The 25,388-nt window shown below is 42.4% G+C and overlaps 1 long non-coding RNA gene across 3 annotated transcripts in view; it reads left to right on the top strand.

Annotated features, from left to right (window-relative positions):
* LOC109501644 overlaps window positions 1-25,388 on the top strand; it is a 39,609-nt gene that overhangs the window by 12,049 nt on the left and 2,172 nt on the right. Inside the window, exons 3-4 of one of the 3 annotated variants that reach the window (XR_006600841.1) lie at window positions 4,281-4,411; window positions 15,040-16,068. This is a non-coding gene — a long non-coding RNA (uncharacterized LOC109501644). Of the gene's footprint in view, window positions 1-4,280; window positions 4,412-10,381; window positions 11,279-15,039; window positions 16,069-25,388 lie in introns of those variants that run through there. The other 2 variants (XR_002159849.3, XR_006600840.1) reach the window with 2 other exon arrangements.

Here is a 25,388-nt window from a genome sequence, read left to right as displayed (position 1 = left end):
CCTTTTAAAACAGGTCTTAGTATATCACTCCCTTGCTCAAAACCCAGCGATGGCTCCTTATCACACTCATGGTAAAAGCAAAAACCTAAACGGTTCTACAGGCTCTGCCCTACCATCAGTCTCACTGACAGTATCTCCTCCTGTTCTGCCCTTGGATCATTCTGCTTTGGCTGCACTGGCCTCTTTCTTGTTCCTTGAACACATCAGTCTCAGGGCACTTGCCCGGTGTGTTCCTCCCTGTCCGGAAATGTCTTGCCCAGGGATCTGTGCGTCTAGCTCATTCACCATCTTTGAGTCTTTGTTCATATATCATCTTCTCAGTGGGACCTTCCCTGTTCACTCTGCCAAAGGCACCTGGTTGGGAATGTGAATTGTTAGAACCCTTTGAAAGTGATTGCAAAGTGTCTTTTAAAACATATTAACACATCCGGGGCACCTGGGTGGCGCAGTCGGTTAAGCGTCCAACTTCAGCTCAGGTCACAATCTTGCAGTCCGTGAGTTCGAGTCCCGCGTCGGGCTCTGGGCTGATGGCTCAGAGCCTGGAGTCTGCTTCAGATTCTGAGTCTCCTTCTCTCTCCGCCCCTCCCCCCTTCATGCTCTGTCTCTCTCTGTCTCAAAAATAAATAAACGTTAAAAAAAATTAAAAAAAAAAATAAAACATATTAACACATCCTTTAATATAGTGATTCCATTTGGGGGGATCTCTCTCACAGAAATAGAAGGCGTGGAAGAGCCCTGTATAAGTTTATGGGGATATTTATTGTACATCTTTCTTAAACCAAAAAGAAGCCGGGAACAATCTGATTGTTAGTCAATAGGAAAGTGGTTGGATGAATTATAGTAAATCATATTAAAGAGCATTATGCAGCTATTAAAAAGAATGAAGTTTCTTGGGGCACTAGGGTGGTTCAGTCTGTTAAGCAACCGACCCTTGATTTCAGATCAGTTCACGATCTCAAGGACATGAGATTGAGCCCCCGAGGTGGGCTGTACACAGAGCGTGGAGCCCGCTTGGGATTCTCTCCTTCCCTCCTCTCTGTCTTATAAGAAATCAACATTAGGGGCGCCTGGGTGGCTCAGTCGGTTAAGCAGCCGACTTCGGCTCAGGTCACGATCTCGCGGTCCGTGGGTTCGAGCCCCGCATCGGGCTCTGTGCTGACCGCTCAGAGCCTGGAGCCTGTTTCCAATTCTGTGTCTCCCTCTCTCTCTGACCCTCCCCCGTTCATGCTCTGTCTCTCTCTGTCTCAAAAATAAATCAACGTTGAAAAAAAAAAAGAAAAGAAATCAACATTAAAAAAAAAGAAGAATAACTTAGTAACTAACTTAATTACTAAGCCAAAGGATGGCAATACTGGATAATTAAGCGAAAACAGCACGTTGCAGACTAATGTGTAAAGTATGGTTACATTTTTGAAAAACAAAAACAAAACAGAAATTCACATAACTGTCTTAAGATCACACAGAAAATGTAGCTGGATAAACACTACACTACAATATTTCTTGAAATATTTTTGTGTCACTTTATTCACTAAAAGGTGCGCATAACAATTCAGGAGTTGCAATTATTTTTTAAGGTTAAACGGCGCACCACTCAACAACAACCTCATAATCCATTTCCATTCACTTAAGTGTTTGCTGATCACCTACTGTGTTTCAGGCACTGTGCTAGATGCAGGACGATGGGATGGGTCAGGCACAGTGGTGCTGGTGGCAGTGGGGGGACAGGTATGCTTGTTTTCCATCCAATATCTGAGGGTGTTTTAAATTAAATTATTTGCCCCATTTAAAAATCAGAATATTTTGCATTAAAACTTTAGGCTTCCAAATTTAATATATCTGGCAATACTGGGCCTGCATTCTCTCTTAGAAAAAATTGACATAAACTACGTACTTTGTCTCCTCTTTACATGAGGCCCGTTGTCTCTAGTTGGTCATAGTTCTCACTGCCCCCTATTAAAGGCACGTGTCCCTTCTCACTTGCTTTCCTCCTGTGTGCATTTGAATCTGTAACTCCTGACCTAACAAAGGCAGGGTTGTGTGGATGCAGAGGAAGTAATGGGTAAAGAGGTGTGAAGGGCAGAGACTTGAGAGGGCTTGGTGACCAATTTGTGGGGGGGACAGGGTGGGGACAAGGAGACTTGCGTGGACAATTACGTCACTATCTAAAACGTGGAATACAAGAAGAGAGCCCAACTTGGGGGAGGCTAAGAGAAAAGATAAGCGTTCTGTTTTGGACAGTTGGAGATGTCTGTGGAATATCTAGATAACAGTTGAACATATGGATCCTAGGGAAATCATCAGAATAAGAGAGAAAAATTGGGGAGTTGAAGAGGTAGTTTTTATACTGACTAAAACAATGATAGTTGATGAAATTGTGCAGGGGTTGGTGGGAGAATGAACTCTAAAGAACATTCCTTGTAGACTAGAGTAGAGGAAGGCACTAGCAAAGGAGTCAGAAATGAGCATCCAGGAGACAGAGGAAAATCTAAAATCGTCATAGAAGCCAGGGACTTAAGGAAGTTTCCCAGGAGGGGCTCCTGGGTGGCTCAGTCAGTTAAGCATCTGACTCTTGATTTTGGCCCAGGTCATGATCTCCAGCCCCAAGTCGGGCTCTGTTCTGGGTGCGGAGCCTGCTTAAGATTCTCTCTCTCCCTCTCCCTCTGCCCTTCCCCGACTCCCTCTCTACCCCTCCTTCTCCCCTCTGCCCCTCTCCCTTCCTTATTTCCCTCTGCTCCTACCTCTCCTAGCATGGGTGAGTCCACACTCTCTCTCAAAAAAAAAAAAAACTTTCCCAGGAGAAAATGGTTAGTACCCAGATGTCACTGGACGTCATATCTAGTCTTTCAGAACCTAATCTTAAACACAGATGGGAGTCTTGAGCTCTGTCCCAACCCTATCTCAAGCTTGGGGAGGGAACTTACACAGGTCTTTAAAAATTTAGGGGCCTCCGATACCACATCTGTAAGTAAGGAAATTGGACCAGATGATTGATCCCTAAGGTCTTTGAAGTACTAACATTCTAGGATTGTTAGAAGCTGCCTTCTCCAGCCAGCTATCACTAGTACCTGTTGTTCTTGAATCCATGCAGCTGTACGAGTGTGTGCGCGTGTGTGTGTGTTTCAGTTGCTTCTATATACAGAAGGATGACTGAGGCTAGATTTGGTCAGTTCTACCTAATGAAAAGAGGAAGCAAGTAACTGCTCCTTGAGAAACAACTTAAAGAAGCCTCTAGTAGCTTTCCCAATTCCCATAGATCAGTTATAACATACACATGAATTTTCTTACCCTGAAGTTACTTCCAAAAGTAAATTCATAGGAATAGGAGAACAGTGATTTACAAGGAACCAGTTGTTCTCTCCACCCCAGATCAATCACTTCTTACAGGGGGGAATTTCCCTTCTGGTTTCTAATGTTTTTATTAACTATGTTATGAGTTCCTTAATGGTGACATCTTTCTCCTACATAGTAGGCCCTCAATAAGTGTGTGTTGAAACAAACGTGTTTCTCAGCTTATCCAATGTTTATGCTTATCAATTAGATTAAGAATGGGTACCTCCACTTAATTAGAGAAAGATACGTTTAAGAAGCATAATTTCAGGGGGTGCGTGGGTGGCTCAGTTGGCTGAGCGTCTGACTCTTGGTTTCCACTCAGGTCATGATCTCACGGTTTTGTAGTTCATGTGGAGTCTGACTCTGACCATGCCCAGAGTCTACTTGGGATTCTCTGTCTCCTCTCTCTCTGCCCCTCCTCCACTTGCGTTCTATCTCTCTCTTTCAAAATAAATAAATAAACATTAAAAAAAAAAAAAGAAGCATAATTTTAGGAAGTCCTTAAAAAGAAAATGAACCTTGGGGAAAGGAAGCATCATAAGAAAACTCTGTGGAAAATGGCAGATTCTGGAATAAAGAGAATTGGTTGTGATTCAGGTTGAAAGATGCCAAGATCAAGGAGGAGGGTGGATACAAGTTATAGCTGTCACAGTGCGTGGAGTTAAACAATTATTGCTCAGTCTATGCCCACATACAGAGATGTTGCATATCCTCTTTCAACGGTAACTGTCTGTTGCACTGCATGCAAGGGCAGTCACATTTCCTGCAGGAAGGGGTAGAGGAGGGATCTGCCACCCTGAGTACTCAGGTGCTATTACAGTTTTCTCCTGCAGGGCGGATTTTAACATCGGCTAAGCTAACACCGTTAGTCAATCCCCTCTGTGATGAACGTGCACATTTGATTTTTGTAAGCTCACCATACACCTTCCCCATTAAATTCCTTCCAACAGGTTCCTGATAAGGACCAAAGCCACTTCTTGAGCATGAGGCTCATGTGCAATGGCACTTGTTGGAGTTGCCAGGTGAAACACAGGGCACCCAGATAATTTGAATTTCTGATAGACAACGAAAAATCTCTAATGTAAGTATTCCCAGAGTTTCCTGGGGTTTTTTGTTTTTGTTTTTGTCTAACCTGACAGCCCTACATTCCGTATTCCATGAGGTTTCTGTTACTGATGTTTCTGATTGACTTGGTTACAAGACTTCAGCCATCCCCTCCAGGGTGCTTTTGTACCTCTGCTGCCCTCTAGTGGTCACGGTTGGTCACTGGCACCAGAAAGGCTGGATCACTCCAGTCTAGAAGAATTTTGAGGGAATGGGGATGAAGCAAGTCCATTCAGCAAACATTCCTGGAGCGCGATCTTGCTTTGCTCCAGGCATTGTGCTGAGCTAGCTAGCAATTCCACACCCTCAAGAAGTCCCAGGCCAAAAGACTAGAGAGATTTGTTTGTTTCTAATGTTTCTCTATTTCTGAGAGAGAGGCAGAGCACGAGCAGGGGAGAGGCAGAGAGAGAGGGGGAGACACAGAATCAGAAGTAGGCTCCAGGCTCTGAGATGCCAGCACAGAGCCTCGCACGGGGCTCAAACCCACAAACTGTGAGATCATGACCCAAGCCAAAGTCAGACACCCAACTGACTGAGCCACCCAGGCGCCCCCAGGATGAGAGATTTGTACAGAAAGCATACTGGAATCAAGGTCAGATGTCTCAGAAAAAGATGTTCTGTTCTAAAATCTGTCACTGACAGTGCTATGCACTTAGATTTGGGGGCTTCTGTTTTCTCTTCCAAATAGAGTACAGACAGCAGGAAGGAAATAATTACTATTTGAAAAGTGCAGCAGAGTTCATCTAGAGAAAACAGCTTTGGGCAAACGCTTGGCCATGCAAAGCCAGGACACGGAGTCTAGCAAGGATGAGAAAAATTAAACATAAGTAAATAAAACTGATAAAACTGCTATAGATAAAGAGGAAAAGGGCATTATCCTTAGATGACTTATGTGGATGATCACTGATTTGGGAAATGGGCTGGAGACAAAGGATTGGGGTCTTAAAGAACAGGCAAGAGAGGAACCAGGCGAAGACACCTATTGTAAATGAGAGCATGCACGTCTAGCAGGACAGCAGCTGGCCAGCCCACGGGGCAGTCTGAAATCTGAGTCTAAAGTTCCTTAATTTGCTCGGTAATCTTCCTCGATTCCTTCCAGTCTTTTATAAAGCAAGTTACAGGCAACAGCGTTGGGTCCCTAGGTCCTAGAAATGAAAGCCTGGGGCTCTGGGGCCAAATTAGAGCGAAGGAATTGAGACAGAGCCAGAGCATGAAGGGGAGGCAAGGAAGTAGCAGCAAGAGGGGATTAAGGAGAAATGGAGCATTGCTGGTTCCCGATGACAATAGGCCATGCAAACATCCTCCTGGAAATACCTAGAATAGTTGGGTGTTGACTACATTTCCTACAGTTACAAAGCATAGGTACCTGAGATATTTTATTTGTATAGGAGGGCCCCAGAAGGCTGGAGAGTTTTGTGATTCCTAAAGCTCATATATGATGAGGTTGTTGCTAATCTGTGCGATCCTGTACTGTTCCAACAGTCTGTGGTTCTTACGTGGATTCCAATCGAAAGAGAAATGATATACTAAAGGAGCACAGAGAAATGGGTGATAAAGGTCAGCTGTTGGGACCGTGGAGCGATTCCATGACACATGTATCACACCTGGCCTTCCTCCAATAGCTCCTCGAATGCTACTCTCCTCTTGCTGACTGACCGGGCTAGAACCCTAGAGGCATCCTCCACTTCTGGCTCTCTCCGCCCTCCCTACCCCTGCAGCTCTTCACCAAATTCTATAAATTCCACCTCCTAAAAATATGCTTACTCTGTCCGCTTATCTCCATCTCCTCTGGATCACCCCCGTGCAGGCCACCATTATGTCTTCCCGAACAACCTCCTAAAAGGTCTTGCTGACTTAAGTCATCCTAAAAATGAACCCCATCAATAGCTTCTCATTGCTCATAGCATGAAACGTGATGAAAAGTTTCTTTCTGAGCCGGCTGGTGCCAGCCAACTACTGAGATCACTCAGATAACTGCTGAGTTTATCTTCTCCCCACTACCGCTCTCTTTCATCCTAAGCTCCAGCCATCCTGAATTTTGTGCAGTTCATCGGTACGTTGGGCTCTCTCTTGCTTCATGTCTTTGTACAAGTACGACTTCCTCAAGGGAGTCTTTCCTGACCCTCCCTAGAGGGAAAGTTTCTCATTCTGTGTGGCCAGTTCTCCTAGAGATAATAATGGTAATGTTAGAAATTATAGTGTCCGCTGCAAGCCAGGCATGTCAAGATGATTAGTAGGAATACACCATTATTTTTGCAACAGAGTAAATAAGAATAAAGAAATAAAGCTTTAGACAATTGGTCTTTGGGATAAACTGTAAACATACTTGAAATAAACTAATTAAATACTAATATCCTTACCTAAGGATATTAACCTTAAAAATATGGAAGAAACTTTCACATAAATTCAGTGATCTGAATTCTTAATATGCAAAATGAAAAGCCACGTTCAATTTTGGGTTTTATCCAAACGTGAATTTTGACATTATCCATAAAACCAGAAAGAGCTGCAGATCACATAGTGCTGTGAGGCTTGTACGACATGGCAGAATTTCAGTTTCCATTAAATAAACAATAAATGACTTTAAAAATTAAACACAAAGTTAAATTTTTCATAAAGAATTGATTTACTAAGTGCCTGCACTGTTCCTTCCTAAAATGTAAAGAAAGCGACCCCTGGTGGAATGCTGGTGAAGCGTTTCTCTAGTGTTTTGAATTTATCGACTCAACCATTGTAGGGGTGATAAAGGTCTGTGTGCCAGGCATTGTGCTAGGCTCTGGAGGCAAAGACAGGACTGAAAAGCAAAGTTCAGAAGGTTGAGGGGCAACGATTTTTAGAAGAAGCCGATCATAGCTGCAGGGGTTAGAGTGGAAGTAATGAATTTGGTAAGGGACTGTGGGAGAGATGGTCAGGGGTGGCTGCACAGAGTAGGGTAGCAATAGAGACAGGCTATTTGGACATGGTACCTTCCGGAAATTGTCAGTGGTTTCATCTGGTGGTGCATGAGCACTTACGGGACAGTGGAAAAGTAGGCAAGGACCTAGCCTTTATCCTATTGCATTGTGCCTGTCAAATGGTCTTTGCTGGATATGAACAGAGTTGTAATAAATCCTGCACAAACATACATTGAGTGGGCGCCTGGGTGGCTCAGTGGGTTAAGCATCCGACTTCAGCTCAAGTCATGATCTCACAGTTCGTGGGTTTGAGCTCCATGTTGGACTTCGTGCTGACAGCGCAGAGCCTGGAACCTGCTTCGGATTCTGTGTCTCCCTCTCTCTCTGCCCCTCCCCTGCTTGCACTCTCTCTCTCCCACCCCCCTCTCTGTCTCTCAACAATAAATAAACACTTAAAAAAGTTAAAAAATAAATAAATATCATGGCAATGAGCAACAGCAGGGTCGCCACAGTTTATTGAGGCATTTATATGTGCCAGCAGCTTTTTCTGCGTTATTTTAATCCTCACGACAACCCCATAAGCTATGTGTTGTTAGTCTCACTGTCCGGTGGAGGAGGCTAAAACTTGCATAGGTTAATGATTTGCACCGGGCATTTAGCCAGTAAGCTGTGTGGCTGAGCAATGTGACGGCCACTGTGCTACTCTGGTCTGGTGGGCCTGGACCCCAGCACTGGGTCATCAGAAAAGATAGGGTGGATAAAGCCACGAGGACAAATGAATTCATCAAGGGAGGCTTGAGAGGGAAAGAGAAGGGGGAAGGGTGGAAGCCGAGAGAACAGCAACAGTGGAGGGAGCGGCAGAGAAGGCGAAAAAGGAGAAGGCAAAGAAAACGGAGGAAGAGACCACCTAAAGGAATTAGAATTCCAGAATTCCTTTTCAGAAGGAAGTAGAATTCAACCATGTCAGACACTGCAGAGAAATGAGGTGTGATCAAGTTTAGATGTTGCTCACAGATGGGCAGTTAGGAGCCCACTGAGTGTCTCAGAGAGACAGATGTCCCTGGAATGGAGGACAGCCTTCTATCAAGAGAGCTGAGGAGCTCTCGGAAATGGAAGAAGAGAGTGAGCCAGCACAGTAGGCTTTATCAAAGGGCCTGGCTGATGAGATGGAAGGGTTTCCCCGTAAATTAAATATTGAAGAAGGTATCATTCGGAGGAGGGGCAGACATGGAGAACAAGAGGTTGGCGGTAAAGTAGAAAGAATGACTGACCAAGTTGGGAAGCAACAGAGGACCCAGAGTGTAGAGGAAAATAGGCAAGAAGAGAGATACGCAGGAAGAGGGGGAAGGAGGGAGGCCCCACATACAGGGGTCTGTCTGTAAGCAGAACAGGGAAGGCAGAGTCAAGCCCAAGGCCTGCTTTTTACCTCTGGAGTCGAAACCGGGGACAGTGGCTCAGGGTCAGAGGATAGGAAAGGACAGGAGGCTCGAAGAGAAGTCTTCTCACACCCACTGTGGGGTATGGAGGTTACGGATGAGCCGAGACCAGCAGGAAGGGGCTGGCTGGAGTCGGCAGGCACACGCCAGCACAGCAGGGTTTCAGTCTGGGAGCAGAGATAGTAGATCACAGGAAACTAGAGAGGAACTAGGTAAATTTTTACAGGGCAGATATTTTGCAGGTCAGCTATGGCAGAAAAGAAACGAGAATCCTGCCAACATTTGAAAAAATAGGGGGTAGGGTAGGGAGTGAAGCCTGGGGATGGACAAGGGTGTCGTGATAGACTGACATAAAAGGGGGAGATTGAGAGTGGAGATCTTAGTGTTGGATGCGCGTTTGGTGGGGACAAGAGGGTGGGAGCTCAAGGGTAGGAAATTGTGACCCAAGGGGAAAATGCTAGGCTTTTAGTGAGAAGACCTATCTGTGTGCCAGGCATCATGCTAAGCACATCCTATATATATATATATGTATATGTATATGTATGTGTATGTGTATGTGTATGTGTATGTATGTATATGTATGTATATAGATATATACACATATACATATGTATATGTGTATATATCTATATATGTATATGTGTATATATCTATATATATATGTATATATAGATATACTTGTGTGTGATTTTGCTTAACCTTACAGCAAACCTACAAAGTAAACATTACTCTTCTCCTTTTACAAGTTGATTTGCCACATGGCATGTGCACTAAATCACAATGCTGAGGTTGAGAGGTGGAGCAGTTGGGTGATGAAAGACGAGGGTGGGTCACAAGAGGGAATTGTTCTCCTAGATTGGATTTGAAGGTTGGGGAAACAGGGAGCTGGATGTGGCTAAGTCTGACACTCCGGGAATGGCCACCACACCATGATGGCCAGGAGCAGGGATAAAGATACGAGCTAAGGGAGTAAATTATAAGCACAGAAGCAAGGGTACTGAGGAGACAGGATGAAATACCCGGATTGTATGAGCTCTAAAAGTAGGGACCTTAAGGTATGGGGCTGGCCTGGGCAGGGCTGGCGACATAATTTATAGGGCCCAGTGCCAAATGAAAATATGAGGGCCTCCATTTAAATAGAGCGCTGTTGGGGTGCCTGGGTGGCTCAGTCAGTTAAGCGTCCGAATCTTGGTTTCTGCTCAGGTCACAATCCCGTGGTTTGTGGGTTCAAGCCCCGCATCGGGCTCCTTGGTGAGGGTGCGGAGCCTGCTTGGAATTCTCTGTCTCCCTCTCTCTCTGCCCCTCCTCTGCTCACACTCTGTCTCAAAATAAATAAATTTTAAAAATTACATATAATGCTGCTAAAGTTACTAAAATATAGAAAACTCTTTCCTTTTTTTCTGCGGTCTCTTGGCCTGTCATGGTGTTTTTACTTGTAATTGCATGTTGTGGTCCCTTGGACATGGGGATACTTGCAGAGTGAGTGCAGACCCTCACAGGTGCCCCGTGGGGGCTCTGTCCCATGACTCAGTGCAAGGCCCATTGGCTTCCGATTTCTGCCTCCCTGATGTGCTGCACCTGAGCTGAATGGAAATAAGTCGGTCTCTCCTTCCATAGCCCACCGTTCCAACCAGAGCAGAAGGGCAGCCGTGAAGGAACCACAGTTCCTGGATCGGGGTGGGCAAGAGGCTAACCCTCGCCGAGGACCCACCAGACGCAGTGGTGCTGCCAGCTGTGTCTGAGAACAGAGATGGTCCTGACGTGCCCTACCTAAATGCGTCATAGGGAATGTTCACTCAGCCTCAGCCCTACCTGTGCCCGCATCCAGTCCCCAGCCGGGGCCAGGGAGCAATGATGGGACACAGGTGGACTTGCTCTGCCGACATGGCCCACTCACTACCCCAGGGAGGGGACAGGAAGGGGCAGAGTGGGCATCACTCCAACTGCTGGGGGTGTAGGAATTGAGGGGAAGTATAGGAAGCCAAGAATCTGACCAGGGAAGGTGGGGAGACAGTGGGAGGTGGGACTCATGAACCGTGGCTCCAAGCCTCTTAAGTACTGTTCCTTCAGACTTCACGTACAAAACATAAATTAAAAGGTAAAATTGTTATATTAGATTGCTAGGGCTGCTGAGGTGAAGTACCACAGACTGGTGGCTTAAAAAGCAGAAATTTATTTCCTCACTTGTTTGGAAGCTAGAAGTCCTACATCAAGATGTCCCTTACAGGTTGGTTTCATCTGAGGCCCTTCTCCTTGGCTTGGAAACAGCCATCTTGTTTCTCTTCCTTTACCACGTCTTTCCACTGTGTCTGTGTCCTAATCTCTTCTTTGTACAAGAAAACAAGTCATATTGGATTAAGGCTTACCCCGGTGACCTTATTCAACCGTGTCTTTAAAGACACCGTGTTCAGAATCTTTTTTTTTTTAACGTTTATTTATTTTCGAGAGAGAGAAGCAGAGCTTGAGTGAGGGAGGGGCAGAGAGAGAGAGAGAGAGGGAGACACAGAATATGAAGCAGGCTCTAGGCTCTAAGCTGTCAGCACAGAGCCTGACGCAGGGCTGGAACTCCTGAACCATGAGATGACCTGAGCTGAAGCCAGACGCTTAACCAACTGAGCCACCCAGGCACCCTTAAGGACCCCATGTTCAAATATAGTCCCATTCTGAGCTACTAAGTATTAGGTATTCAACATAGGAGTTTTGAGAGACACATTCAGCCCTTAACAATTGTTAAGAGTTTCAAGACAACACTATAGAGCATTAAGCCCCAAGCGGGGGTATTTCTGTGCACGGACGCTGTGTGACTACACCGGACACATGCCCCTGAAGCCAGCCCTGGGCTGGGAGATTGATTGTATAGGAACAGCTGCATGCAGCTGGAAGCATTGGACCGGCCCCTCCCAGACCTAGAGGCATCAGGTTCACAGCAGAATGAGCACCCTTCCCAGGACAGAATTGTAAATGAAGCAAAGCAGTGCACTTGATGAGAGCCAGGTTTCCTTGAGATGATAGGAATAAAGTGCCTTTGAGCAGGTTGAGAATAAAGAAAAGTTTCTTTGCAAGCAAATGAACATCCCACTGCACAGAGCAGAAATGTCCAAGAGGGAGGTCAGCAGTGAGCAAATGAACTCTGGAGGGAGTGTAAAGAGTGGATGGGAGTATAAAGAGGATACATCCTGGAGGACCTGACATTTCATTACTTTTCCGTTACACTGGTCTTAAATTCCCAGAATTTTTTAATTAAATTAAAATTGAATTGAATTCTGATCAAATATTAACATTTCTTGATCCAACCGCTATGGTACTTCCTATACAAATACGTGGTGTTAACTGATTGACCAGTGGAAAAGTGTTTCATGCCGATCTACCCTCGCTCTCTCGTGGCATCCGTTCCAGTCAATGCAATATTTTCAGAGGATGGATTATGAACAGGTACCTACTGTAGCCCTAGTATACAGCCCACTCTCCCACACTGGAGACAAAATCAGAATTGTTATCACAACACGGTAGTGCTCTAACAAATTAAGCTTAGTCCCTTGTATATTTGCTTGGGAGTCATTATCCTCATTCTTATATTAGTCTCTTCCAGAGAACAACAACGAAACAGACTTGTCTGCAACTATATGGATAAAAATACAAGCAATTAATAAATTTAAAGAGCTTCTCTATAGTGGAATGTCACTATAGGAAATTAATAGCCCATGAAATAGATAAAAGCATTTTTCTTACACAGAAAGCTACCAATACTGACATATGGTGCATATGATTTTTGTTTTTTCTTTAAATCCCATCAACTAAGATTACAAAAATAGTTTTAAAATTACTCAAATAATGAGAATTGTTTTAAAAATTAAAGTAATACATGTTCCTTGCAGAAAAAATTTAAATATAGATAAGCAGAAAAGAAAGGTGGCATCATTATAATCCTAACACCCACTTACTTTTAGATGCTTTTGTTTATTTTTTCTAGTCCTTTTTCTATAATTATAGACCCATTCACTTCCTTGTTGCAAAAAGTAGAATCCTGTTTACATAGTGTTTAGTAATCTGCCTTTTCCCACTAACAATGTAAGATGAACATTCTTGTAGAACACTGTGTTAACGACTACATTTAGTTATAATTTATTTTTTAAATTTCCTATTATTGGACACTTACATTGATTTCAGTTATTTACTATTATACATAATGTAGAAATGTACATCCTTCCAGCTATAATTTTTTGCACCAATACGATTATTTCCATGAGATAGATTCATAGATGTCAATAATATCTCAAAGTGGGAGATGGAGAAAGGGGAACCCTCTTACATTGTTGGCAGGAATGCAAACTGGTGCAGCCACTCTGGAAAACAGAGTGGAGGTTCCTCAAAAAGTTAAAAATAAAACTATCTGATGATTCAGCAATTGCACTACTAGATTTTGTAAGATTTTATTTTTAAGTAATCTCTACACCCAACAGGGAGCTCGAAATTACAACCCCAGGATCAAGGGTCACATGCTCCACTGACTGAGCCAGCCAGGCCCTCCCACACTACTAGGAATTTACGAAATACAAATACTAAATAACAATACAAAAATAATTCAAAAATACTAATTCGAAGGGATACATGAACCCTGATGTTTATAGCAGCATTATCTACAATAGCCATTATGGAAAGAGCTCAAATGTCCATTTACGGATGAATGGATAAAGAAGATGTGGTATATTTATACAATAGAATATTACTCAGTCATAAAAAAGAATGAAATCTTGCCATTTTTGCAATGATTTGGGTGGAGGTAGAGTGAGCTTAGAGTGTGCTAAGTGAAATAAGTCAAAGAAAGACAACATGATTTCACTCGTGTGGAATTTAAAAAACAAAACAAATGATCATAGGGGAAAAAAGAGAGGTAAACCAAGAAACAAGACATTTAACTATAGAACAAACCGATGGTTGCCGGAGGGGAGGTGGGTGGGGGGATGGGGACTAAATAGTGTACTTGTCATTAGCACCAGGTATTATATGTAGGTGTTGAATAACTAAATTAATTGGACTCCTCAGGGCTCCTCGGTGGCTCAGTTGGTTAAGCATCTGACTCTGGATTTTGGCTCAGGTCAAGATCTCACGGTTTATGGAATCGAGCCTCGACTCTCTCTGGGCCTCTTCCCCTGCTCTCACTCTCTCTCTCTCTCTCTCTCTCAAAATAAATAAATAAACATTTAAAAAATTGTACACCTGAAACTAACATGTACTGTATGTTAACTAACTGGAACTTAAACAAAAACTTAAGGGGGCGCCTGGGTGGCTCAGTCGGTTAAGCTTCTGACTTTGGCTCAGGTCATGATCTCACGGTCTGTGAGTTCAAGCCCCGCATCGGGCTCTGTGCTGACAGCTCAGAGCCTGGAGTCTGCTTCGGATTCTGTGTCTCCCTCTCTCTCTACCCCTCCCCTGCTGACATTCTCCCTCTCTCTCTCTCTCTCAAAAATAAACATTAAAAAGAAATTTAAAAAAACTTAAGAAAAAAGTCTCAAAGTATATGCATGTTTTTAAGCCTTTTAAAGAAAAATACCTTTAATCAGGAAGAAAAGGTTAAGAACTCATCTGCTTGTACAATTATTAGGTATTTCCACTTAGAGAAGTATAGTGAAAAGCATACCAGATTAAAGCAGTAAGATCAAGGTTGAATTTTTGCCTTGTCCATTGACAAACTGCAAGACCTTGATTCATTACTCAACCCTTTTAGGTCTTGTCATTAGAGTTGACAATGAGTCAACAATACAGTTGTGCTTGAAGTTAAATTAGTTAGATCCACATACAGTAAATATGAACAGGAAAAAACCAGGAGAATCTCCATGAATATATAAATGGGAAGAATGGGAACTCAAATACGAATGTAACTTAGTCACCAGGCATTCAGTGAAATTTCTTTAGGTCCTGTTTGGGCAAAGACATGTTGGTTGACCGTAGCTACACAAGAAATGGATGGCGAGCTGCCAAGCTGAAGGTGATCCCTCAGGCCCTACCCAGGGAGTGGCAGCCTTGGCTAGGCAACCTCAAACATCATAGTGTCCTTGAAGGCACTGTTTCCCTAGTGCATGAGATGGTCTCAAGCTTCCTTCACCAAGAAATACTTAAAATCAATCAATCCCCCTGTACCATATCATACTGCTTCATAAGGAGATAATACACTAATAATGTTGATGTGAGAATTCAATTCTCTGGACAGTTAGGCTTTTCATTATAAAGTAGAAAATCAGTGTGCTGATTTTTATCTATGAACTTGATCACTTCAGATCTGCCATTGAGAGATAAGTCCATTCCAAAGAGACTGAAGAATTCTAGCCTCTGAGATGGCAGGGCTAAGATGGATTCCCCAATATTCACCAAGGTCAGTGCCACTCTGGTGGAAGCCAATCTGGAGTATCAGTCACTCCTATTGGGTGTGAATTGCTTTCTTTAAACTCCAAAAAGTAATGGAAAAAATATTTTGTTAAGTGTTTCATTTGTTTAATAGACATCAATGAGTATCTAATTTCATACCCTGGAGGAGGTCACAGTCTTAACTCCGAAAAGAGACATAAACAATATGATAATGATTATAAACAATAAGCAAAATGCAAAAGTTTATAAATCTAAATTACTGAGAGAGAACAGAGGAGATGATTATATCAGGGAAGTTTGAGAAGGATTCATGGAGGAAGTCATATTTATGCTAGCTCATGAATGGTGTATAAGGATATACCTAGCTGAAGGTGGGGTGAGGAGAGGTGAGCATTCCAGATAGTTGGAACAGCATGTGCTAAGGGCTAAGGCATGGAAATGAGAAGGGACATGGTATGCTTTAGGAATCATAACAAATTTACTGGGACTAGAACAAAAAATACAAAATCAATGGAAAGGAACAAGAAAGAGGTAGTGATGGGGTTTAATACTAGAAAGATAGTTTGGGACCAGCTTATGAAGATCATTTTATGCTATTTAAAGGAGCTTGGATCATATCTTGTAGTCAAGATAGAGAAACATGTTGCAAAAGTGAGATAAAGTCAGAGTTGACTGGATTTTTTCCTAAAGATGTTTTAATTACTGGAAAGACATTAACCTGAAGGAGGATACTTGGTGAAGCGCCGCATGGTTCTGAAGTTGACTTTATCCTGTAGAATACTTTTTATCAACAATTTTGTGGATAGAGAAAGTAATTTCATCAAACTGTCCAATCATGCAAGCCTGGAAAAAAAATGCTAAAATGTTGAATGATTGAATTAAAAATTTGAAAGACTACACTATCAACAATAGCCAAAGTATGGAAAGAGCCCAAATGTCCACCGAAGGCTGAATGGATAAAGAAGATGTGGTGTGTGTGTATACACACACACACACACACACACACACACACACACACACACACACAATGGAGGATTACTTGGCAATCAAAAAGAATGAAATCTTGCCATTTGCAACTACATAGAGGGAACTTGAGGGTATTATGCTAAGTGAAATTAGTCAGAGAAAGACAAATATCCTATAATTTCACTCATATAAGGACTTCAAGATACAAAACAGATGAACATAAGGGAAGGGAAGCAAAAATAATATAAAAACAGGGAGGAGGACAAAATATAAGAGACTCTTAAATATGGAGAACAAACAGAGGGGTTGTGGGAGGGGGGATGGGCTAAATGGGTAAGGGGCATTAAGGAATCTACTCCTGAAATCATTGTTGCACTATATGCTAACTTGGATGCAAATTAAAAAATAAATTAATTAAAAAAATTTGAAAGACTCTTCTAAAAATGTTTATTGAGCATCTATTATGTCTCAGGAAATTTTCTAAGTGCTGGGGATCCAGTCATGACCATGTCAAAGTCCTTGGCTTCATAGAGTTTGTATTCTAGGGAAGAAGACTGATGATAAACAAATAGACAGGTATATAATACAGCATCATGCACTGACACATGAATTGAAGGAAACTGGTACATTGTAAAAGAGGATAGGGAGTAAGAGCAGAGAGAGAAATTCTGGAGGAAGAGAGTTCCAGGCAGGGGAACAGCAAGTGCAAAGTCCTGAGATGAAAACAAGGTTGGCATGCAAGAAGGCTAGAGTGGCTGCAGCTGACATATGATGGGGAGCATGGTAAGAGATGAGAGTGGTAAGAAATGGAGTGAGGGGCTGCCTCAAAATAATGTTGGATCAAAAAAAAAATGTTGGATCAGTGATTCCAAATAAACAAGGTAGCAGTGAACCACAATGTGTATTAAGTCATTCAAAACTAGTTGGATGGTGTTAAGGCGATAAACATATAATAAGCTCTGGGTTTTATTTTGTGAAAATCAATTACACAAGGAAAAGATGAAGGAGATCTATGCTATCGGCTGTTTATGTGAAAAAGATCTCAAGGCCGTGGTAGATCCCCAGGCTAGTAGGAGCTCGTATGAAATGATGGCTTTGACACACACACATACCGACACTTAACACAAACTCAGACTAGATTCACAGAAACATACCCCAGTTAAGTAACAGAATAAACTAATACTCTTTTTACATACAATATTTAAAGTATTACGTTTGATTTGGTATGATAAATTTTAAGAGAGCTGTTGATTTAAAATGTTTCCCATTATTCAATGACAAGGATGCTGAGAAAAGTAAACACATCCACTCATACATATTTTTCTCAGCTTCCCATCTCATCATTTCGGAGCTCTGCTTATTTACATATTTACGTATGTGTGTATTTCCTCACTGTACGCCCAACACGGGGTTCAGACTCACAACCCTGAGATCAAGAGTAGCGTGCTCCCCCGACTAAGCCCACCAGGTGCCCCGTGAGCTCTGCTAGTGGAGAGCTCTTAGATCTCAAGTGAGAAACGATCCCATGCGGACATGGTTTTTACAGACTGGGAAGTGGAGGCTGTCATTTTGGGCTCTTCAAGCCACTGAACCAAGGAGAAAGATGTAGCTTATGACACAGGTTCTGGGTATTGATTGCCGCTGTCAAGGGGGAAATGAGATTGGGGAGCACAAGGAGGACAGGAAGGCTTTAAGACTGAAATCCGGGGAACTCCGCTTACTGACATTTCCATCTCCAGCGATGAAAGTTAATGTCAATTCCAGCACCAATAAAGACCACTGTGGGCTCACACCCTTTAGCAGTGAAAATTTGGCGCACACTATCAGGGAAGGAAACTGAGGGACCCAAAGTGCCGGCCGAGGCCAAGGGAGCATGGAAGGAGAGTGAAATTGCATCCTGGTGACAAATCACAGAAACAAAGACAATAGCAGCCGCGCAGGCTTCCTTTGTTTTGTGTGTATTTGTGTCTATTCACCACTTACTTACTTTCCCTCTCTTTTCTCCTATATTGTATAAGAATTGTTGGAGATGATTACCTCTATTTTTAAAAAATTTAGGCAGAAGATATATTAAAATCACCTGGAGACAGATATAATGACTGATGAGAGCCCGTACGTCTTTTGAAAGAGTGACAGCACCTTCGATTATTTGACAAATATTTGCATGATATTGTTATTGTTACCGGAAATTGAAACAGAAGGTAGAAAGGCGAGAATAAATGCTGAATAGCCACAGGGTAGGATTTGTCTGTTCTTGCCCTTCTGTGCTTTCCTTTGTAGTTTAAAGAAAACTGCATCTCCTGGATGCCCTTGACAGCTGACTCCTCATTATAGAACCCGGAAGAACTAGAGGAGCCTTTTCTTTCTCTGCTTCTTATTGGGCCCCTGGCAGTAACATAGGAGCTGCACAGGTGGTGGTCGGTCCACGTTCCCGCTTTCCTCCATGGAAATGCATCAGCACTGCACGCATCAGGAGCAAGCTCTCTGTGGCCTCAGCAGAACAGTGGTCATGGCTCTTAGTTACACCTCTTCTCTTTTTTTCTCCTTCATGCACAACAGTGAAAATGGCTTCCTGTAGTTCTTAATCTCTGGATAGCTACACATTTTCCTTTTCTTTTCTTTTTTTTTTTTTTTTTTCCTCTTCTGGCCTTTCCAAGTCTTTGATAACCAACTCCCAATATTAAATTCCATCTGTTTGAAATAACTAGCAGGGGTTCTCGTTTTCCGTAAGGACAACTACTGATACAGATGAACCCATGGCCCAACCTCTGCAAAGAAACCATGGAGTAGATGGGGAGGAAAAGGATGGTCATTGACAGGCCAGGAAAAAAAAAAAATGGGAGATCAGACAACAGGATGTCTTTATAAAGTCCAGGATAGCATATTGTGATTTCTGATGTGTAGCAGCTTCAGGTAAGAATGGAGTCCAGAGGGTGTGGCCTTGGAAATAGTGGCCGAAGTAAAGTAGAGGTGTAGTTTCACTGTGATTGATGAGATCTGTGATGCAGGGATGCTACTTGGGTCACTCAAATGGCCATTGAAACAAGGACAAACGATGCTGGGATTATGACATAGGGAGAAAGATGAGAACATGTTAGATTATGTCTTCTAAAATACGGTAATAATTTTTTTTTTAGAGAAATACATTTTATTTATTTATTTTTTATTTTTTTTTAATGTTTATTTATTTTTGAGACAGAGAGAGACAGAGCATGAATGGGGAGGGGCAGAGAGAGAGGGAGACACAGAATCGGAAGCAGGCTCCAGGCTCTGAGCTGTCAGCACAGAGCTCGACGCAGGGCTCGAACCCACAGACCGTGAGATCATGACCTGAGCTGAAGTCGGCCGCTTAACCAACTGAGCCACCCAGGCGCCCCTAGAGAAATACATTTTAATGGTCAAGACAGATTAGAAATCATATGAATTATTTCCCCCTCTTCAAACTGCTAAACAAATGCATAATGATTGCTCTGCCTCTTGTCTCAAGCCTTAGAGCTACTGGCAGTGACTTAATACAAACATGCACACTTGGCTTTGTAAGCATACTGGAATCTCACATTTTCCTCCAGGGCACATAAAATAAAAATAATAAAAGTCACAGATTTATATTTGCCCTTGGCTGAGATCACTGCAGCTCTTTTCTTAAAAAAAAAAAAAAAAAAAAAAAAATCCTGAAAGAAAAATCCCGTGTTACAAACATAAAATAAAAAGATATATCAGAAGATCCAATGTTTAATGGTCCAGCAAGTGCACTGTAATTAGCTAATATGCTTTCAGAATGACATGAAATTATCGTTAGTGAATAATGGGATTAAGAAGACTGCCGGAAGTTATGCATACTTCACCCCAATGTGCTGTCAGAGTGACTTCATTTTACACTCGATTTGCGTACTAGATTCCTTAACCTCTCTTTTGCTGAAATCTCTGCAGTGATGATACAGTTAATATTACCCGGCATTTCTCTTCCAGGAAACACAAAAATAGCACCAACGTGTTAATTTGGTATTAAGAGAACAAAATTTGTGGCAGGGTCACGCTCCTAAAAAGCCAGCACGAATTTATCTTTTAGCTGGATTTGCCTGTATTTTTATCATATTTACTGTCCCCTGTAACTTACGCCCACAAAACAGTCCCTCCAGGATAGAGCTCATTAGAATTGGTATTTTACCCTGGAGTACACTTTGCTATTTCCCGTTATAATTAATGTATCGTGGGCCCCATTAGCATTGTTACATAGGCTCCATCTCTACCTGCTAGAGAAAAATACTGTATTCTGTCACACTTTCTCTGCACTGTGGCAAGTTTTATCTTCAACTCATAACTACAGCCCCGAGTCTACTAAATTCAGCAGGTTAAAAGTCGTATGTAGGTTAAAAAGGGATAATGGGACCTAAGTCTGAGGAAGGGATAATTTGTGGTTAAAAATTTCTCTCTCCAAAGATCTTTTAATTTTTTTTTTTTTAATTTAACTGTAGGCTATGCCTTGCAGTGCTAATTTGTAAGGAGAGAGCTTAAGGGTAATTTTTAAATATTTTACCAAAATCAACTGTAATTACAAAGCATGGTGCACTGTGATCTGTTCTCCACTCTTCTGTATTTTAGCTGGTCTGGTTTTTGCATCTTGGCTTGCTTTTTTAATTTGTTACCTTTTTTAATTTTAATTAGGCTCCACACCCAATATGGGGCTTGAACTCATGACCCTGAGATCAAGAATTGCACAGTTCACCCACTGAGCTAGCCAGGCACCCATTGCATTGCTTTTTTATAAGTCCTCTCAAAACTTGTTATTCAGGAGATACAAGATAGATCTATGTGGGAGCTTCAGTCGCTGAGGCTGTAAGATAGAAATAAGGGCAATGGAACAGAAATATTATTGGCGGTTGCCAGTTGTTATCAAGGGCACAGCTAAGCAAAGAGGTAAATATCGACATGTATAGAATATTTTTTTCCAACATAAAAATACCTTTATTATTTTCTGGTAATAAAAATGATACATGCTCATTATACAAGTTTTAAATACATAAAAGGCAAAAGAAAGTAAAGATCACCCAAATCCCATAGCCCAGAGAAAGACATCATTTTTGGCAAAGATCTCTGTATGAAACATATATTATTTTAAAATATCCAGTGTCAGAAATGGGCCCATATTAAACATATTATCCTAGATCTTGCTTTTTCACTCAATAATATTTCAGGGACAAATTTCCATAGCAATAAATGCAGTCTAAATAATCTTTAATGACAGTTGTATATGACTCAGTAGTATATATGTGCTAGAATTTATGTAACCCATTTTCTGTTGAAGGATATTTAGGCCATTTCCAAAGTTTTAATATCACGAATATCATAAAGTACATCTTTGCCCTCATGTTTACATACTTGTGTAGTTTTTATTCTTTAGGACAAATTGTAAACAAATTGCTGGGTAAAAGTGTATCATTTAAATGTTTGGTATATATTGCCAAATTTGATACATACTGTCTCTAGAAAAGTTGTACCAGTCTTCACCCCTGCCAACAGTGAACAAGAATGTCCCTTTGTTCATATTTTGTCAATTACTTTGATATTTGCCAATCTTGGAGAATACAATTAATATAAATAAGATAAACACATATGTTATTACTGTTTTTATTTTCAAATAGGGTATGCCTTTAATTTTTTAAAGTTTACTTTTTTATTTTTGAGGGAGAGAGAGAGTGCATGTGGCACATGTGCACAAGCAGGGAAGAGGCAGAGAAAGAGGGAGAGAGAGAATCCCAAATAGGCTCTGTCAGGGCAGAGCCCAGTGTGGGCATCAAACCCCGCAACCATGAGATCATGACCTGAGCCAAAATCAAGAGTCAGACACTTGACTGACTGAGCCACCTAGGTGCCCCAGGAATACCTAATTTTTAAGTTATCGCTTTTCAGAGCAAATATTTCCTGGATTTGAATAAAGAGTTTTCAATTTGTGTCCATACTTCACTATCAGCATGACTTGGGATAAGAGTCAACTTTCTTGATATCATTTTCCTTGCTATTATAGTAACAGAACCCAGCTCAGTTGGCATTCAGAGTGTAGGTGATGAAAGCACTTATCACACTACTAGACACCTCAGTGTTAACTGAGTCTGAATCTCCCGCACGTAAGTTCTTTCTACCTGCTTACTCTCCATTGCAATCAATGTTGGTCTGTAAGAAATTTTAAAATTAAGGAGCCAATACAAAACTTTGGAAATACTCGCTTGCAATTTATAGAGATTGCCACAAAGTTTTCAACAAGACAGATGACATTAATAAGAAGGCTCTAAAGTGAAGGCTTGGTAAGCAGTGTAGATCTTTGGAATAAAAATGCCTTCCAAGAAAATACTTGCATGTCAAGTTCAATGGACCATCAAATATATACAAATAATTTGACAGAAATATGGAAACAAAATACCACAAGTATCAGTTTATCCCCTATCAAATGTTGGTTTATCATTGCTTAGAAATGGTTTGGGAATATTTTCTACCATGAATCAAATCTATAAACAATGTATACACAATGTCTAATTCCTCCTTTCAAAGATATCTCAGATTTAATACTTAATATTAATAACTTTTATCTGAGAATAGTGAGATGGAACCATCTAAGCAAGTGAATAATGGTAGTATGGGTATTAGAAAGATGCACTTTAGGGGCATCTGGCTGGCTCAGTCAAAAGAGCATGTGACTTTTTTTTTTTAATGTTACTTATTTTTGAAAGAGTGTGAGTGGGGGAGGGTAAGAGAGAGAGGGACAGAGACTTAGGATCTGGAGTGAGCTCTGTGTTGTCAGCAGAGAGCCCAATGTGGGGCTAGAATTCACAAACTGCAAGATCATGACCTGAGCCAAAGCTGGTCGTCGTTCAACCAACTGAGCCACCCAGGCGTCCCATGAAGAGCATGCAACTCTTGACCTCAGGGTCACGAGTTGAAGCCCCACGTTGGGTGTAGAGATTACTGAAATAAATAAAACTTTAAAAAAGAGAAAAGAAGGGCGCCTGGGTGGCTCAGTCAGTTGAGCGACCGACTTCTGCTCAGGTCACGATCTCGCAGTCTATGAGTTCGAGCCCCGCGTCAGGCTCTGTGCTGATGGCTCAGAGCCTGCAGCCTGCCTCGGATTTTGCGTCTCCCTCTCTCTCTGCCCTTCCCCTGCTCATGCTCTGTCTCTCTCTGTCTCTCAAAAATGAATAAACGTTAAACAAATTAAAAAGAGAGAGATATTCTAAATGACTATTTGGTTCATTCATTTTATAAATATTGATCAGGCCATATTATGTACCAGGTACCATACTCATTGTTAGAGACACAAAAATGAGCAGGATATAGTCCCCGTTCTCAAGAAGTTTCAGTTTTGTGGAGAAGAGAGAAGTCAACAGACAATTACACTGTGGAATGATAGGGAAGTGAGGCATGTGTAGGTGCTTCAGAGTCCTTAGGAGCAGCCAGCTGAAGGTGCCGTTGGTAGCTAGATGAATGTCCTGGAGAAATCATAGGTCGATTGAAGAATCGGACCTGTCATGATTGCCATATACCACAGACTGCCTGGTGCACACTAATAGCAAAGCAACCAGCTACCATGGAGACATCAGCTGTACCATAGGGTGAGGGGAAACCTCTGTGAATCCCTACAGAAGGGCTGGCAGAGAAGCTGGAGTCTAAGTCCAGACAACACTCACAGATGGCTCAGTGAGGCTGGTCTCCTGGAGAGCCACACAGGGCCCAAACCCACGAACTTCTCGAGATCATGACCTGAGCTGAAGTCGGACGCTTAACCAGCTGAGCCACCCAGGCGCCCTCAGTTGGGTGTGATCTTCACTGTGTCCCCAGCTCCCAGAACAATGCCTGACATAAAGGAGGCTGTTGATAAATATTTGTTCAGTGAATGAATGGTTAGATCAATGAATTCATTTAACTTACATCTAATGACTAAAGAGGTGGGTAACTGTTAACAGAGGAACAGGATAGTAAAAAAAGGCAGAAGACATGGCAAGCCTTGTGTGCTTACTGAAAACCTGTTGGAATCAACAAATGAGCTCTCACCTCTATCCCTTTCTATAAAAGCTTGAATCTGTGGGGGCTTCTGTATGCAATGTGGAATGCAAGAAGGAGTGTGCGCTTTGATATCAGACAGCTGTGCTTTTAAATCCTGGCTCTTCCATTTCTGGGAAAACCCCAGGCTCAAAAGTTATTTAACCTAAGTCAGTTTTCTCATCATAAAATGGGATTTGTACCTTCAGTGTGGCTGTGAAGGATTAACAGGAAAAAGCATGAAATGCTTTGGACCGAGCTCCCTTTGCCCTCACCCATCCTTCCAGCCCCAGAGCTGGGGTTCTGCAGAGCTCTGGTAGAGCTCTGGGCCCCCAAATCCCTGGATGTCCATCTTGGGGCTCCTTTTCTATTTCTCTTCCTCCCTTCTCTCTCTCCAACAAGTTTCTCCAAAAAGCCTTCCTTCCCCTCTAGAAAATGCATAGTAATCTCTGCCTCCTCCTCCTCCCACTTTTACTTTCAGTTCCACTGGTTTGTGGTTCAAATACCAGATGTCACCCAACTGTTCACTGGGGTGGTTGCCTTTTCTTCCTCACTCAGTGTCCTATTGGAGCCAATACAGTGCCTTGATGCTGGCAGGTGCTTAATAACACATGCAAAGAACAGATGGGTAAGACGGCTGGCCCCTGAGGACCAGCCTGAGCATGACCTCTCCCAACTGCTTACCTGGGCCTTTATGTGGCCTGTCAATCAGACTAAGGCTTATTGTGTTCTGAACCTCACCATGAGACCATTTTTCCCAGAATTGTAGCTTCATGTTCCTGGCCTTGGTCTGTTAACCTGACCCTGATTCCTGATGACTTCCACCTTCTTTTTTTTTTTTTTTTTTTTAAGTTTATTTATTTTGAGAGAGAGAGAGAGCACGAGCAGGGGGGAGACAGAGGGCGAGGGATAGAGAAATAACCCCAAGCGGGCCCCGCACAGTGTGGAGCCCATCGCGGGGCTCGATCTCATGAACCACGAGATCATGACTTGAGTTGAAATCAAGAATCGGACGCTTAACTGACTGAGCCAGGCAGGCGCACCCCCCAACCTTTTTTTTTTTTTTTTTTTTTTTTAAAGATGACTCCCTGGGGCACTCCCTGGTGGCTCAGTCGGTTAAACTTCCGACTTAGACTCAGGTCATGATCTCCCGGTTCCTGAGTTAGAGCCCCATGTCAGGCTCTGTACTGACAGCTCAGTCTGGATCCTGCTTTGGATTCTGTGTCTCCCTCTCTCTCTGCCCCTCCCCAGCTCACACTCTGTC

This window comes from Felis catus, chromosome B4, assembly GCF_018350175.1.
Source record: "Felis catus isolate Fca126 chromosome B4, F.catus_Fca126_mat1.0, whole genome shotgun sequence".
Lineage (NCBI taxonomy): Eukaryota > Metazoa > Chordata > Mammalia > Carnivora > Felidae > Felis > Felis catus.
The sequence above is the reverse complement of the archived record's forward strand: the minus strand, read 5'-3'. Positions and strand labels throughout refer to the sequence as shown.